The sequence below is a fragment of the Jaculus jaculus genome, chromosome 1, assembly GCF_020740685.1.
Source record: "Jaculus jaculus isolate mJacJac1 chromosome 1, mJacJac1.mat.Y.cur, whole genome shotgun sequence".
NCBI classification, from domain to species: domain Eukaryota; kingdom Metazoa; phylum Chordata; class Mammalia; order Rodentia; family Dipodidae; genus Jaculus; species Jaculus jaculus.
The window spans coordinates 311,632,211-311,649,143 of NC_059102.1; the positions used below are offsets into that span (position 1 = coordinate 311,632,211).

Here is a 16,933-nt window from a genome sequence, read left to right on the forward strand (position 1 = left end):
GTCCTCCTAGAAATCCCCGCTCGCTGCTAACGGGGAGCGCAGGAAGTGTAACTCAGCACGTGCACTGCCACCAGGGTTGGCTGTGTCCTCTAGAAAACACTGCTCCAGGAAAAGAAGACAGATACTCCACACCCTTTGTGATGGCCACAGTCATCTTCAAAGAAAGAAGGCCGCTGGGATAGAGATCTAGCTGAGCCAGCAGTATGCAATTATGTGACAAAGGAGGGGGATTTCCAAAAGAAGAGAAAGAGGAATAGATTCCTGTTGGGGCCTGGAAAAGGAGGGGGATGAGGAAGGGATGGGGGAGAGGCAGAGTGATACAAACATTATCTTTTTATTCTACCTTATACACAAAGGCCCAGCTAAGAACTCAGTACCCTCTATGGATTAATATATGCTTTCAAAGAAATAAAGCCACAGCACTTTCTCCCAGTAACTTGGTAGCAAAACAATTTGCAGAAGGAAAAAGGTTGGAATTTAGACATTCCATTTAGTTGCTTCAGAAATCTAAGGACCCTGAACCCTGTGGGATTTCAGATCGATGGAATTAATTAAGGGAGATGTCCAGCGCTCACCACTAAGTAATCAGCAGGTACAGTAGACCCAAGAGTCTATAAAGAAAAATGGGACAGGATGACATTGAGGGAGGCAGAAGGGATTAAAAATGAGGATCCGAACGGGAGAGCCACACAACCCATTGATCGGGACCTAAGAGTGTGAGGCTTCAGTGAACAGTCAGAAGATCCTGCAACAGAACTGGTTACACAGCATGAGCGGAAGCCCTGCAGACATCCCCAAGCGATGACAGCCCCGCAGAGCTACATAGGAGACAGCTTGCCAGGTCAGTGCAGGGGAGAGATACAAAATTGAGTTTAAAAATAAAATGGTGCCATATAAGACAGTATATCATTTCATACCATGTTATACTATTTATTGTCTATTTTCTTCACTGAAATGGAAGCTCTCTGAGGGCAAGGATTGGGATATGTCTTCAGTGGCCATAACACAGACTACCATTAAAAAAAAAAAAAAAATTGCTCAGTGAAATCCTGTGCAGTGAAGAGGTAGAGCTGAGGAGATAGCTCAGAGGTAATGTACTTGCCTTGCAAGCATGAGGACCCAAGTTCAATCCTCAGACCCCTTGTGAAAATGTCAGATAATGAGTGCTCGTAATCTTAGAGTTGAGGAGGCAGAGACATAGTCACCATCCTCAGAGTCACACACACAAACAGGAAAATCACAAGCTCCTGTCTGGAGCGTTGTACGGGTTAGATGCACCCCTTTGCTAGGCCTTAAGAGAGACAACAGTGAGCCAGGCCCAGGGGGAGAAAGGAAGAGTCCTAGGATGCCTCTTAATGAGACACTGAATAAAATGTCGATCATTCTGGGCTGTGGGACTTTGGACAACCTTTGGTATCTAGATTTTCACACTAATGACAGCAAATGGGAAAGTGAGACAATCGAGGTAAAACGCTTCTGAGGGTGTACTGGGGTAGAAAATAACTTCACTGTCAGGATATTGCATCGTAGCTCCAAGAACTTAATTGGTTTTGCTTTGAAGTCATGACCCTTCTTCCTCCCCACACTGAACCCCACACCAGTCCTCCCCAGGGGGGAGGAGCACACTGCTACCCAGGCTTACTGTCAGAGTCACTGAAACTTGGCCATCCTGAGAGTCAGGCAGAAAGCCTAAAGCCCCTCTGCTTCCCAAGTTCATGTTCAACAGTCAAATGTCAGCTGAGGGGTCTTAGCGGGAGAACAGCTGCGATTCTGGTGTTCTTCTCTGCTTGGTTGATCTTTCCACCACAATGCACAACTGCAAAAGCCCCCGAGGTCACAATGCCAAGAGGTAAATTCCAGAAATGGGAGTAGCTAGTATATCTCATGAATCTCAGATTGTTTATACAGTGTTGTGCCTAAAAAGAGACTTTCTAGCCATCTAAACTGGCCCTTGCCTTCCAAGGCATCTTCTCTGTTGTGCAGGTACACAGAAGGCATGATGTGACCAAAGACATCCCAGCACTCTTCTGGAGACAAAAGACGTCACTCACTCCCTGCTGCTCAAATGGTCGCTCTTAATTTGTACTTTGATGTAGACACTGTTACTATGTGTCAAGAAGGAAATCACTGCCGAGTGTGGTGGCACACGCCTTTAATCCCAGAACTTGGGAAACGGAGGTAGGCAGATCACTGTGAGATTGAGGCCAGCCTGAGTCTACAGAGCGTCTTCCAGATCAGCCTAGGCTAGAATGAGACCCCACCTTAAAAAATTCAAAAAAAAAAAAAAAAGAAGAAGCAGGAGGAAGAAATCACAGCAATCTTAAGTCAACCTATGTCCAAGACAGCAGAATCACCTCCCGTAAACCGTGTTCCAGTGGGCATCTCCACTATGTTAATAAGCATCTCACCACCTTCTGGCTATGCAGCATTTGCTGAGTAGGCCATCATTAGATTAGATCTGAAAGTAAGAATACTCATGGTTTCATGGCAGTATTTCTCCATATGCGCCCTGTTTGGGACAGGAAACATCTCTGAGGGGCTTCTGTCTGTGTCAGTAGATGTTGGCCTGAGTGATAGCAGCTTGTGTGCTTGTGATTTCTTCCCAATGAAGCTAGAAGGCTCAAGGGCTCTCAGAGACATCATGACTCTCTTGGAGTATGGCTTGCTTTGTGGCAGAACTGTGACATGGGGGTAAAATCCTGGCTTTGATTCTCAAGTTCCAAGATGTCAGTCATGACTCCATGTGTCTCTGAATGAGGTCAGTAGGTTCACTTAAGAATCCTTGGTATCACAGGGGGATTCCATCCAGGAAAAGAGCAGCAGGTTCTACCATCTAGGAACTTAAGACTCAGACAAGGTGATGTTTCCCAGGAGCTCAGATATCTGCAACACTACTTGTGGTCATTACAGCCATAGGACTATAAAAGTAAAATAATAGGTTGATATGTAGAACAATGAAAAAAAAATGATTTTCTAAAAGATGAAAACACAATCTGTCATTGTTTCTCCTGTCTTTACAAACAAAATGTTGGGCCTGTGTGGACATAGGGGTTTTCCAGTTTCCATGTGAGACTGGAAATTTTGCATGCAATAAAAATTAGGTCCTCAAACTCAGAATCAATTGTCATAAAATGCAGGGAAGTATTTTCCCGCGGGGCAGGCATTTGTGGTAGAACTGGAAATGTTCAACTTGATTATAATGCTTCACGAAAAGGTCAGCGTGGATTTCGGTGCTTTACCTTCAGGACGTTCACTCTGTGTGCAGGCAGGAGACACGGGAGAGCCAGCTTTCTCAGGCTCGCTGCGTCCACACCACTCTGATCACAGGCCACTGGGCCAACGGCGGACCAGCAGACTATATCCTTCAGAAAACATGCGCATGCATGCCCACACAGGTAGATACACCATAGAAACTCACGGATGACACGTGCTTTCCAAACACCTCCAGATGTGGGGATAAGAACAGTGTACAAAGGATGAGGTGGGGAGGGATGGGAAAGATAATGCTGATCGCAATCTAAGCCAACAGATTTCAACTTGGTGGCACATTGCTGAGCATCACTTGGTGCAGTTTTACAAAGTTACATAGGCCCGAGTCTCCTCCATCCCGAAATTTTCATCCAGGATATGTATAAAATTGAAAAAGGTGTCCAGGAAAATACAGTGTTTACAACTCTGATAAATATGGTATTTAGAAGTTTAATTAAAAGCCTCTAAATTTTTTCAGATACTCAATCAAGTAAAAATGGCTATCCCTGCCTAATGCCCAGGGTTGGGTTGTATGTTTGTCACGGAACCTCAACCATGCTTTTGCATTCTACGTTTTGCTCTATATAGCAGACTTGCACTTCCTAACCGTCTCTGTAGCAGTCTGAATGGCCTTTCTTCCCACTCCCACAGACTTCAACCTGACAAGTGGATAGAAAAATGGCTCAGCTCATCATGGAGGTGCTGGCTCCTGAGACTAGCCTGGCCTTTGTTCCCTCTCACAGACCAGCACTCCTGTGTAGGTCTCCCTTGCAGCTCTTGGAAGCACCCTAGCTTGTTCAGTTTATCAGATCTGACGGGGTCATTGCCTGTGAGCAAGGCTGAGCAGAATTCTGAAACACTTTTGTTGTCAACCAAAAGTTGTCATTTGGCTGGATCCTGAGAGCCAGCCCCTCCTCTTCCAGTAAGTCCGAGTGTGAATCAGTGATGACTTACTAGGAAGACAGGCTACAATCTCAGGTTCAGAAGACCCAAACTCTGCCTCTCTTCCAAGTTACAACAGTTTTACATCTTAAAATGTGGAATCCTGAAGCCAACTTCACTTTTAAAAAGTAAATCTTAACAAAGACAAGAGTCTTTCAAAATCATAACAGTTTTCATAGATAATCTGGATGGTCAATGAGTCAAACACAATACAAATTCTTAGTGCAACTCTGGGATCAGCTTTGATCTCACAAACATGATGCAGGGCTGCACTGGGCTGAGCTGGCCGCTCTGTCTACCAGTCAACATCACAGGAATACTCATCAGGTGATTATGGTCAGCAAAGTAGACCTGTCATTCACATTTGAAAGGTTCCTGCTTGTCAAATATCCATATGTCTTTTGTTTACATAAACCACAGCTATTCATACAGGAGGAATACGATCCAAAAAGAAGGTCACCGTATCTTGACATAACACCCACCCCTCTCCTCTGAGAAATGTCCTCAGCATTCCTAAATGTGGTCTAGTGGGAAGTAATGGTTTTCACCCCAGTTGTGGCAATCTTCATGAAGTTTGAACTGCTGACATTCTCCTGCTCAAAACAATGTGGGATTCCTAAAATCACCTTGTGTGTGCTACAACGCCAACAATGAATGTATTTATTATATGTGAATATGTACATGCTAAGTTTATAGTCAAGAGGAACAGTTAAGACGTGCTATATTACTGGCGAGTTCTAATGGAAAAACAAATGGAAGTTTTATTAATGTATCCATAGCTCTATAATCCAATGTGGATCTAACTTTCAAAGGTGACTTAAAGTATGTATGCCCTTAAGCAAGATACTTTACTTCAAATCTCAGTTTCTTTTATTTTCCTTCAGTTTCAGAATCATGTAAATAGGAATAGTATTAACTACCACAAAATTCTTTTGAAGATAACAAAAAAAAAAACACAACAAATATGCTTGGCATCTGACATATAGTCTGTACTCAAAAAATAAATAAAGACTGGTAGTGTATGAACAGTCATTGTCATCATGATTACTGACACAGATCAGTCTCCTTGCAGTTATACTGGGCTCTGTGTCAGTAATGGGCAGAACCTAACTTTCTGGAGCCCAAACACACCTGCCCGATGACCTGGTCTGCTGTACTCTCACCACCCCAGCCCCAAGGAAGTCCTGACTTCTGGTATGAGTATTTTTAGCTGCATCATTTAAGTGAACACCTGTCTGACAATCCCAGACAGAGCTCAGTGTGAGAGAAGAGAGGCTCTGAAACCCCTAAGCTCTTATTCCCAACATTGGCTGCATTTGCTAGTTTCATCCATTCTGTGGCCAACAAGCATCTCTTCTCTTTTCCCAAAGACTAGCTCTGACCAGCCAGATGCAAGCCTCCAAAGAAAACCTCTACTGTCATATTTATAAGCAGAGGTTCTCAAGAAACTCATGATCCTGTCAATGTCATGTCATATAGCATGTGACCCACAGAACATCGCACCCTAGAAGTTACCAGCATACCAGTCCTCCTTGGTATATCATTTCCTTTGTTTCTACCAGTAGGAAAACAGATGCAGAGAGAACCAAAATGGGCTTTTATTTCCAACCTTCCTAACTTCACTTACTTGGTTCTGCTCCCTTCTGCTGACTCCAGTCCTATGTCTTTCTCAACCCACAGCTACAACTCTTGTCCCCTACTGTCAGTCCCCTGCCCCACACCACTACTCTGAAACTTAACTACTCAACCTCTCAGAATACAAGTGGTCTGTGTTCCAGTACTTAAGATTCTAAATATGGCTCACATTGAACTGTCTGGTACTCAGAGCGTGCTCAGCAAACAAATGCTTTTCAGGTCATGTATGAAAGGAATGGGGCTCTCTGATGAATTTCTAACTCAGTACTAGGCACACACACCAGGTGCTGAACCAAAGCTCACAGACTGGCTAAAAGACCTCTTTCAATCTTTACTGCAATCTGAAATTGCTAAAATGTTTACAGACCAAAATTCTTGCTGCTGGGCACTTAGATCTAGCTCACCAGGTCATGCTTTCTCTACACATTCTGCCTTGGGCTAAATTGCCTAATTTTTCAATATTTAGGCTTCATGTTCTGTTCAAGGGGTATGGAGCTTATTATTTATTTAACTCACAGGAGTCTTAAGTGACTGATTGTTTATGAAAAGGCCCACGATCCTTTCATAGAATAAACGACGATGCATTTAGTGCAGCGCGCCTTGGCCTTACATAGATCAGTAGTTGGCGTGGACCAAGACACACACATAAAAACACCACTTGGCAGTCACAATGCACAACATTTAGGTATGATCTGTGGGCAGGATTCTTTAGGCCAAGCAGGTGCCTCTGAGAAGCAAATTAGATTCAATAAATACAAGCTATTTTGTTAACTTTCCTCTCTACTCCCTGAAATAATCTGTGTTCTTACCTCTCTGAATGGTTGCTTTCAGAAGCTCAAGTAAGCACAGGTCTTGATGGTAGTTGTGTCATGGTATAGAGAGAGATTACATAGAAATGGCAGTGGAAATTACAGGCCACAGACATGGAATTTTCAGGGCAGAATTTCTGCTTTATTAAGAGAGTTATCCTGGCTAACATCTTTAAAAATTTTGTTTACTTGAGAGAGACAGAAATAGAGAGAAGAGAGAGAGAGAATGGGACTTCATGGGCCTCTAGCTACTGCAAACAAACTCCAGATGCATGCACTACCAAGTGCATCTGGCTTATATGTGTACTGGGGAATTGAACCTGGGTCCTTAGGCTTCGCAGGCAATCACCGTAAACACTAAGCCATCTCTCTAGCCCATGTGCTACAGTTTTGAGTCAGAGTCAGCTTCAAATAATTTACACACCCTACGTACTTTTGGAAAGGAATTTAAAAGTCACCCAGGCTAGCTTTGCATTTTGGAAGCAGGTACCAGCCAAGCATAAGAAGACTTCCTACAGTTACTCATTCATTTGATAAACATTTATCAAACACCTCCTATGCTCCAAAAGTTGCTCTAGGTCCTAGAATACAAAAGAAATCAAGAGACATAAGGTCCCTTCTTATGGTACCATAGAAGTTCTTTTCTTTCCAGACAAATGATAGGGTTTCAATACCCAGAACTTCTTGAAGCTAAGAAGGAACTGACTGCTGGGGTTGGGGAGATGGGTCCATTGGTGAAGTGCTTTGCGCAAGTATGAGGAGGACCTAAATTCAGATACACAGTACCTACATAAAACCGGGCGTGGAAACATCTACCTGTAACTCAACAAGGGGCGGGGGCGGGGTGGCAGAGACAAGAGGATGCCTTGGGCTTACTGGCTGGCTAGTCTAGCTGATCAGAGAGCTTCAGGTTCAGCAAGAGGCCTGTCTGAGAAAAATAAGGTGGAAAGTGATGGAGGAAGACACCTGATGACAGACTCGGCATGCGCGCACACGTATGCATGTGGCATAGGTACCTGCACCCAAATGCGTATCCACATGCATACACATATGTGCACAGAAAAGTGACTCCTGCAATGAAAAACTTCAACTTCAAGGTCAGAAGGACCATACGACCACTAGCCTTTCCTGGGTTCATGAGAAACCAACTCTAGAAGCAACAAGTAATGGCACAATTCCACGACTTTGATCAGGTTCTATACTTGAGAAGCCTTCCACTAACACTATCAAAGACTTCACTGTCATGTCTTTCTGCTTCTCCTGAAGACTTAAGAGGAATAGATGAGAATATACACACAACTTAGGAATTTTTGTTTGTTCATTTTTTTGAGGCAGGTCTTGCTCTAGTCCAGGTGGACCTGGAATTCACTATGTAGTCTTAGGTGGCCTCAAACTCACTACAATCTTCCTACCTCTGCCTCCTGAGTGCTGGGATTAAAGGTGTGCGCCACCACTCCTGGCTCATAAGAAAATCATTTCTTAAAGGAGTCATTGCTTCAGAATGCAATTGAGAAGTCCAATTACAGGCATATTCTTTCATTCATTCAATTCCTCCATAGGAATTGCACTCCTCTGTATAGGAGTGTAGAGGCACTGTGTAAGTTAGGTGCTTTGGGAAATACAGAGACAAAAAACACAGCCCCAGCTTAGGGATCAATAGAGAAATTACAGTCCTTATTTTACAGATGAATAAACAGTGGCTTAGACAGTTAGGGGATTTACTTTAAATCCGTCATTCTATTACTAACGCATAATATAAAGTCATTAACAAGATGAGCGAAAAGGTAATGGTAACAGCTCTGGCCCTGGCTAAGACCTGTGGGGCCAGGCCAGTCCTTCCCTTGGGTTTGAACATCCTATGCTGAGCAGCTCCTTCAGCTCTCCAATGACGCGACCCAAACCATGTGAGCAATATGCTTTGCTGATTACAACTAAAACACTCCGCCTCGGTGTCACAGGAACAGTTGAATATAAGGTCCCAGGTAAAGCAACAGAAACTAGTCCACTCGGGCTCTATTGGCAATGGATGTGTTTCCTCTTAGAAGACATTCAGGCCTACCTGTGTGTCCTCTTCCATGAACATTACAACTGCTGTTTCTGCCACCTTAGCGCCAACAGCAAGAAAAGCCACATTCAGTATCCACAACACGGGGCAACACGTGTTTACAAGAGCTATGTGGCTTTCCAAAACAATAACTGCTTAAGAAGTAATGCAGCCCATCTACATGTGCTGTGACTAATGGAGACCTAGCCTAGCTGTAAAGAACTCCTAATTAACGGTTTACTAGATAATGATTGGACTGAGCTAGATCACATGCAAGGACCCTTCCAGCTGAGCTTTCCATGTTACCATGAGTGTTTTAACAACATAAAAAAGTTTCCTTTGTGGAGTTAACCAGTGAATCTAAAGAGCTAATTAAAATTACTTCCATTCTGTTCACCTGTACTACCTTCCAAACAGAACAATACAAACTAGTATTTTTTTTAAAGTTTGGGCTTTAAAAAATGGTTAATGTGGGCTGGAGAGATGGCTTAGTGGTTAAGCACTTGCCTGTGAAATCTAAGGACCCTGGTTCAAGGCTCGATTCCCCAGGACCCATGTAAGCCAGATGCACAAGGGGGCACATTCACCTGGAGTTCGTCTGCAGTGGCTGGAGGCCCTGGTGTGCACATTTTCTTTCTCTCTTTCTCTGTCATTCCAAAATAAATAAATAAAAATAAAAGTAAATGGATAATGTAATAATCTTGCTGCAATGTGCCTGTTCCTAAAGACATTCTCTGAACTTTGATGAATGTCCACTAAATTGTCAAGCAACCTGGCCATTTTGCAGCATTGGGCTGTAAGATCACATGTGCAGAGAAGTGGCAGAGGGACCGGAATGGAATCATTTTGTAGATATTATTCTTTTCCTACTTCAGCATGTCATTTGTCCTCTCCAGTTTCTTTTTTTTTTTTTTTTTGGGGGGACTCAGAGGCACAGGTGGTTCTTGTTTCAGGCTGTATGAGCAGAGGCTCTGCTATTCAGACATTAATGAATAAAGCAAGCCTTGTAAACAGATTACCATGATAATGGTTCTAATACTCTCTGCTGCTGCCTTCTGTGCCTCCTCCAGTCTGTGTGGAGGCCCCGGAGGGTGCCTCCCCTCCCAGGGCATGGGACTCCTCTCTCTTCTTTCAGTCCTACAAAGACAAGGGGACTCCCAAATTAAGCAGCTGCCCAAGAGGGAGAGGGTGGAAGGTAGGAGAAGGGGGCGGAGTCACACAAATGGTAGAGAATGAATCAAAAGCCTGATGTATTTGAGCATAGGAAGGTTTACATAGAATGCACAAAGAAAATCCAAGACCTCGCTGTCTGAGGCTGGCAGCACTGCTCAGTTAGTAGTCCAGTGTTTGCTTAGCAGACATGAGGCAATCGGTTTGATCCACAGCATTGTACTGTGTGTGTCTGCGTGTGTGTAGTATGCATGCATGTATGAATTTATGCATGCATATACATGTATTCATATATATATATATATATATATATATATATATACATATATACATATATATATATATGTACACATACACACACACACAGACTTAACAGTATAATGTAAGCAATACCTTCAGTCTTCCCCTTCTTCTTATGACCCTAGCCATGTATCCTCCCACTGGATTATATTTGCCTCTTTTTACTTTAATCTGGAAGCAAAGCCTAGCTTTAGATGTACCTTTTCTATATAATTATATCGGGACAAGTTCAAGGTACCTTTTCTAAGAAGGATTTACTGGAAGACAGACATTTAGACTTCTCTGAGGACTAAGGACTCCTAGGCCAGCACCAGTTTTTAATGAACGGTGAGGGACAGGAGCTGAGCTGCTCACGGACCTCTCGGTGTCCCTTCCTCTTCCTCTTGGTTTACTCCAGTCTTTTCTCTGCATGAGGATGACAATGAGGGCAGGGGAGGTCAGGCAAAGTGGACTGTGACAGAGAGTACAAGCAGCGGGACAGACCCTGGGAAGGAAGGGGATCGCTCTCACAAGCGCAGCACCTGGGTTCGCCTGCCTGGATGGAGGCTCCAGCAGACAGCTGGAGACGCAGAGCTGAGCAGGCGTGGAGCCCACACACCGGGCCAGGAAACACAGCCGCTCCCCTTCCTTTGTCTCCTAAGACCTGCGAGCCTTTCCCCTCATTTGAAGGGAGCCCCAGAGCACCCGGAGCCAGGCTGACCCTCTGCCTCTTGTGTTGATTAACATCCCCTCCAGCTCACACTGACCCCCACGGGGCACACATTACCACCCACCCCATCTCCTTCCTCTGTGCCTTGTGATATCAACCAGGAAAAGGGAATCTAAAAATAAAGCCAGGGCCAGAGTGTGTACCACTCGATTGGGCTCCTGTGCTCACAGATCTGCTTATTTTGGCCTATCTCTCCCCAGCGATAAGGCCGCTAACAGGCTGTTATCAGCCAGTCGGTGAAAATGTGCTCCAGCCTGATTAGGCCTCAGTCTTTGCCAAGGTTATAAACAGCCGTTATCGTTTTCCCGAACAGAATAATCCGGACAGTATCAGCTCAGAAACATATGGGCCACACAGAGAAGATAGCCGCTGACGGACACTTCATTTTAATTGTAACGAGTGGGTCGCAGCAGCCTGTAGACAGCACGGGGCTGCCCGATTGGCAGCAGGGCTTGTTTTTTTTTTTTTTTTTTTTTTTTTTTCGTAAATCCCTTCTTCTTTCCCTGGTTCCCAATGCCTAAGCTGCTTTGATATTCTGGGTGGCATAATGAACTGCATCCTACCCCAGATGTTACCAGTCACCAAGCATGACCTTTCCCTAAAAAGGCAGATGGGGCTCTCCCGATTCGCTAATGGAAGGGGGGAAATGGCAAAAGGGAACCCACGCAGCTCTTGGCGACTCGGCCTCCCAATTCAAAGTTAATAATGGGGGCTGTCACCCCACCCGGAGCTCAGGCCCGCAGCCAGGCACCCTCGGTTTGGGGATGCACAGCAGGTTCTCCATGCGTAGTGCCTATTTCTGAACAGACTTCGCATCCTTCTCTCCACCTTTCTGGTGTAGACAGATTCATCAAACAAGACTGAGCGTGATGGGGACAGGCTGCATGTGGGGTGGGGGGGCGGTGTGCTGAAAACAGCTTCTAAAAATCTGGTTTCTCCGCATGCCCTTTTGTGACAGACTCTGTTCTCAGGCTTGTCACAGAAAGTCACCTAATGGGTGTGAAGAAATAGGCAAAGGAAGACATGACAAGAAGTGCCACCTATGATGGATGGTAAGAGTTTGGGTGAAAGAGTCTGCCTGGGCATTTCTAGGTCAGCAAAAGTCTTGGTAGCTGACAGCTCAGCCCAGGGTCAACTGTTGTTGACACGAGGCCTATAGCTACCATGTTCTTCCCAGGGTGACACATTTTTATTCCCCCCTTGAGTAACATCAGAAGCAAAGTGGTGGTGGGGAGGTGGGGGATCAAGACATGGGAGAAATGGCTCGCGGCGGAAAGGCCCAGTGAGCAGGGGCAGCCCTCCCCAGCCGCAGACTCCCGTCGTGCCTCCCGTTGTTCCACTGGGTCTCACACCTGGCTGGCCAGACGCGGTCGGTCAACGACAGCAGGAGGGACTCGGAGGCAGAGAAGCTGGTGTGCCCCATCTCGCACTCAGCTGGCAGGGTGGGTTCTTACATCCATGCCTCACCGTACGTTGGTCTCAAACAACTGGACATCTTGACCTTGGTCTACCGCTTCCCTCTCTGTTCTCCTCCTCCTCTCTCTCTTCTTTATCTTCTTAAGTATCTCATCCCCTTCCTCCTGATATCCAAAAGCATGCCCGCCCCTTTATCATAAAAAGCCAGCATCTTTTACCAATGTTCCTCATACTCAATACATTCACCAACACTGGAGAAGTCAATTTAAATTCAACTTGTGGTGATTTTCTAACAAGGACAGCAAGAAAAAGTGGATAGGAAAAAAACAACAACAACAACAACAACTGTGATTCAAGAAAGGATTCCTAAAGACCCATGTGAGTGCCACCCCTCTTTCTTGGCGTTGGTGTTCAATTCTGCTTTGCCAAGACAGTGCTCAGAAGAGGCAGCGGGTGCCTGGTCATGGGTCTGTGTGCCAGGTTGATCTAAGCCTTCCACAGCAGGCCCTAGGATGGCCCTCGAGACGACTCTATACTTCATGCCCAAGTGACCTGCTCACCACTGCACCTCTATAATCCCAGGATCCTGGGGCCTCAGGCACCCTCCCATCCAGACAGCACCCTACGCCACGCCTCTGGAGGCCTCTGACCTGCTCACCTTCCCGCACCCTCTCCATGTCGTCCTCCGGAAGGTTTACATGGGCCCACCCCATGTGGGAGACAGAGAGCACCCTGGCCTGAGAAGTTCACTGGTATTTCTCTGTCAAGTGAAAATTGAGTCCCTGGTAATGTTTCTGCAATAATATCAAGTTCAAAGGGGAAAGAGGACGGAAACTCTGCTGCCAGTTGAAATGAGCCTGAGGCATATTTTTGTTTTTCTTCTATTTTTTTTTTTTGTTGTTGTTGTTGTTGTTTCATGGCTTTTCAACACCTGCCTTTGCTCTCTCTGCCACTTTCCCAACAAAATACAGATTGAGTTGGTTTGTGAAATTATCCTGGGACTGGCCAGCAGATCACATGAGACACTGCAGTGGGTGGTCCACATGCGAGTCTTGGTGGTCTTCGGCTCAGTCCTCTGACAAAGTTTCAAGGTTAGAAGGGTCTTTTCCCTAATTACCATCAGAACCTGTAAATATCCTGGAAACATGAGCGTTCTCAGAAATTACAAACGGGCTCAGCAGTAGCTTATTTACTCTACAGTGGTTTCTTTCCTTTTTTCCCCGTATTTTTGCCCGCTTATTTTTTTCTGTTTCATTGAATTCAGTTTTACTCTTCTGCCTTTCTGAGCTAACAAGAGGATTTCCTGAAAGAGGCCTGTTTCTCTGGGGCACTGTAGCCCCTTCTGCTGGCCAGCCTCCACTTTCTCAGAAAGAAGGCTGCATCGCTCAGTGCCACACAACAGAGCCAGGGGAGCCTTCAAAGTAGTTAATGGTGACAAAAGTGACCTCCAATAATACCTGGTGGGCTTCAGCCACTTTCTTCCCGCTGTGTCTCTGACACGTGGGCTGCGGTCTTCCCAGAGCATGTGCATCACTTTGCTGACTTGCTGGACAGGAGTGTAAGTGCCCGAACCACTAAGTGCCTTGAGCTCACATCCCCAGAACCCAACATGGAACCTAAACTGCAACAGACACTCAACAAACTGGCACAGATCAAACCAAACCTTCCCAGATGGTGTTCAAAGCCAAGCAGGCTTTGCAAAGAGCCCACATTTAAAACCTAGCCCCAGCCTGCTTTCTAACTCTGCTTTGGTTATTCCTTGGCCTGTTTCCTTATCTCTAAAATGGTGATGATAATCAACAGGACCTGTGCCATAGAATTGTTATGAAGATTATCTATGTAAAAAAATACATGGCTCAAGCCAGGCATGGTGGTGCACGCCTTTAATCCCAGCACTTGGGAGGCAGAGGTAGGAGGATTGCCGTGAGTTCAAGGCCACCCTGAGACTACATAGTGAATTCCAGGTTAGCCTGAGCTAGAGTGAAACCCTACCTCCAGAGGAAGTGGGGGGGGGGGGAGCATGACCCAGCTCCTGACACACATTTACCTCATAAGTAGTTCTTATTTATAACATGAGTACCCCTTGTGCACCCGTGCATGGCCCTTAGTTCTTTAGAATTTTTAGTATGCATTTCTTTACTTACACATGCACATGAGCACCAGGGTCACTAACTACTGCAAAGGAACACCAGACATATCACCACTTTTTTCATCTAGGTTTACATGGATGGCTTGGGAATTGAACCCAGGCTAGCAGGCTTTGTAAGCAAGTGCATTTAACTGCTAAGCCATATCCCATCCCTCACACATATGACCCATCTACAGCCATAGTCAGCGCCTCTGATCAGAGAAGAGCTAGCAGCCATGGAAAGCTGATTCAGATTCCTGCTTTACTATGGAGACGAATTCACTTGGTGTCGTGCATCTGGCTGAGGGTCACTCTCTCTCACCTACCTGACTTGCAGTTGGCTATGAGGTCATGTGACCTATCAGCTGTGTGAAGAGGTGGAAAAGCAAAATCTAGGTTAGTTATCAAAGGCACTGTATGTCACACTAGCCCTGTCTGTACCTCACTGTCTATGGCTCTTCCAATGCTGGGTTTGTGGTACTCACTGTGACCTCTGTTGAGCTGGAAGTTAAGTCACCTTATGGGCTGACACCCAGAGATCATCATTTTTTCCTATCATACCATTTTAATAGGAAATACTGCTCCTCCTCTGGGAACAGCTGGCCCTCATTCTCAAATCCTTCCACTGCCACCCCAGTGCACCCCCACCCCCAGTGGTCTTTCCTAGAGAAGACTCTTAAATCCATTTACATTCTAGAGACAAGCTCTTAGGCATAAATTCATTTCAATGTGAGGGTCTTCTATTCTCTCTCCTTCCTTGAACCATGAAGCTGGAGTGAATTCATAAGCAGCTCTAGTGACTTCAACACCAGGACCTTTTATGAAACAGGATAACAGAATAACAGAGGGTCTCTCTCTCTCTTTCTCTTTCTCTCTCTCTCTCTCTCTCTCTCTCTCTCACACACACACACACACACACACACCCTACAGTGATATCAAGTTCATCAGCACAATACCATTTTCATAGTTTCAGTGTGCCCTACCCTGGCTTAGCCAGTGCTCTGTTTCCTGGAATCCAGTGGGAATAGTGCCAAATAAAATAACAAAATATTCTTATGGTGAGGCATGTTAAACCTTGGGAAGATTTAAACCTGTGCTTCGTGTCACTGACACTCCCTCCTGCAATCTGTATTCCAATCTCAGTGTCAGCAGAGCTGTGATCAGAATATCCAAGGTCTCATAACAGATTCAGAGCTCGCTGACTTCCCTGACACTTGCGGTACCCTGTTGTTCCTGTTCACTCCCTCTCAGTGTACGAGGAGTCCACCATCCCTTTCAACTCACCTCTGCAGATGGCCAAATGCAGAGACAGTCCACTAACTCAGGACAGGGACAGACCTAAATCACCCCTGGAAATTACTTGGGTTTGGGGTTAGGGTTCTCATTTTATGCAGAGACTTCTTTCTTAACCTTGAGTGGCCTTCTAACGTTATATTCCAACCACCTCATGCATGGAAGTGGGACTTTTGCATCAAATAGTTAAAGGAGACTTCATGAGGAGTCTCCTTTGCTCCGAGTGGTTTGGGCAGCTGGGGGGCTTGTGCCTGACTCAGTGCGCTTGAACCTTCCTATTTCTGGTTATGACTTAAATCAGAGACTATATTATTTCACCTTGTGAAGTTTACGGAGTGTAACCTATAAGGGAGGTAGTTCACCATATAGGAGCTATGCATACTCCCCAATGACCCATACTCAATGTCAGGTATATTAACTGCATGACGCCACAAGTCCATGCAAGGGCACAGCTGTTACAGGTGGGCATCAGAGGAAGTAGGAATATCAGCATTCACGCAAGGTATATTATGATGTCACTAGAGCTGCTTATGAATTCACTCCAGCTTCATGGTTCAAGGAAGGAGAGAGAATAGAAGACCCTCACATTGAAATGAATTTATGCCTAAGAGCTTGTCTCTAGAATGTAAATGGATTTAAGAGTCTTCTCTAGGAAAGACCACTGGGGGTGGGGGTGCACTGGGGTGGCAGTGGAAGGATTTGAGAATGAGGGCCAGCTGTTCCCAGAGGAGGAGCAGTATTTCCTATTAAAATGGTATGATAGGAAAAAATGATGATCTCTGGGTGTCAGCCCATAAGGTGACTTAACTTCCAGCTCAACAGAGGTCACAGTGAGTACCACAAACCCAGCATTGGAAGAGCCATAGAGAGTGAGGTACAGAAATCAGAGTTAATTAAAGGAATGATGGTGAACAGACCCTAAGGCTCACTAAGAGGATCACCACTGCTGTTCTAGACTTACATGTTGGGTAGCATGAGAGTCAACAGTTGCTATAAGTAATGTTTATGGATACTTTTAATTCACTCATTACCTCTGAAACCCCAGAATACAAATTGAAATTTAAAGGCAAGTTGATGGTATCTTAAAATTAAATGTATCACAAGAGAAAATTATAATCAAAAATATTTCTGTACTTCCCAAATCCTTCCCTTTTACTCACATTATATATGTATATATACATTTATATATACATCCATATATATAAATATATACATATATATATTCCTGAATATTCATG

General features: G+C 45.0%; 1 protein-coding gene across 7 annotated transcripts in view; it reads right to left on the reverse strand.

Moving 5' to 3' along the window:
* Pbx1 (PBX homeobox 1) overlaps nt 1-16,933 on the reverse strand; it is a 333,904-nt gene that overhangs the window by 168,629 nt on the left and 148,342 nt on the right. The window lies entirely within an intron of this gene.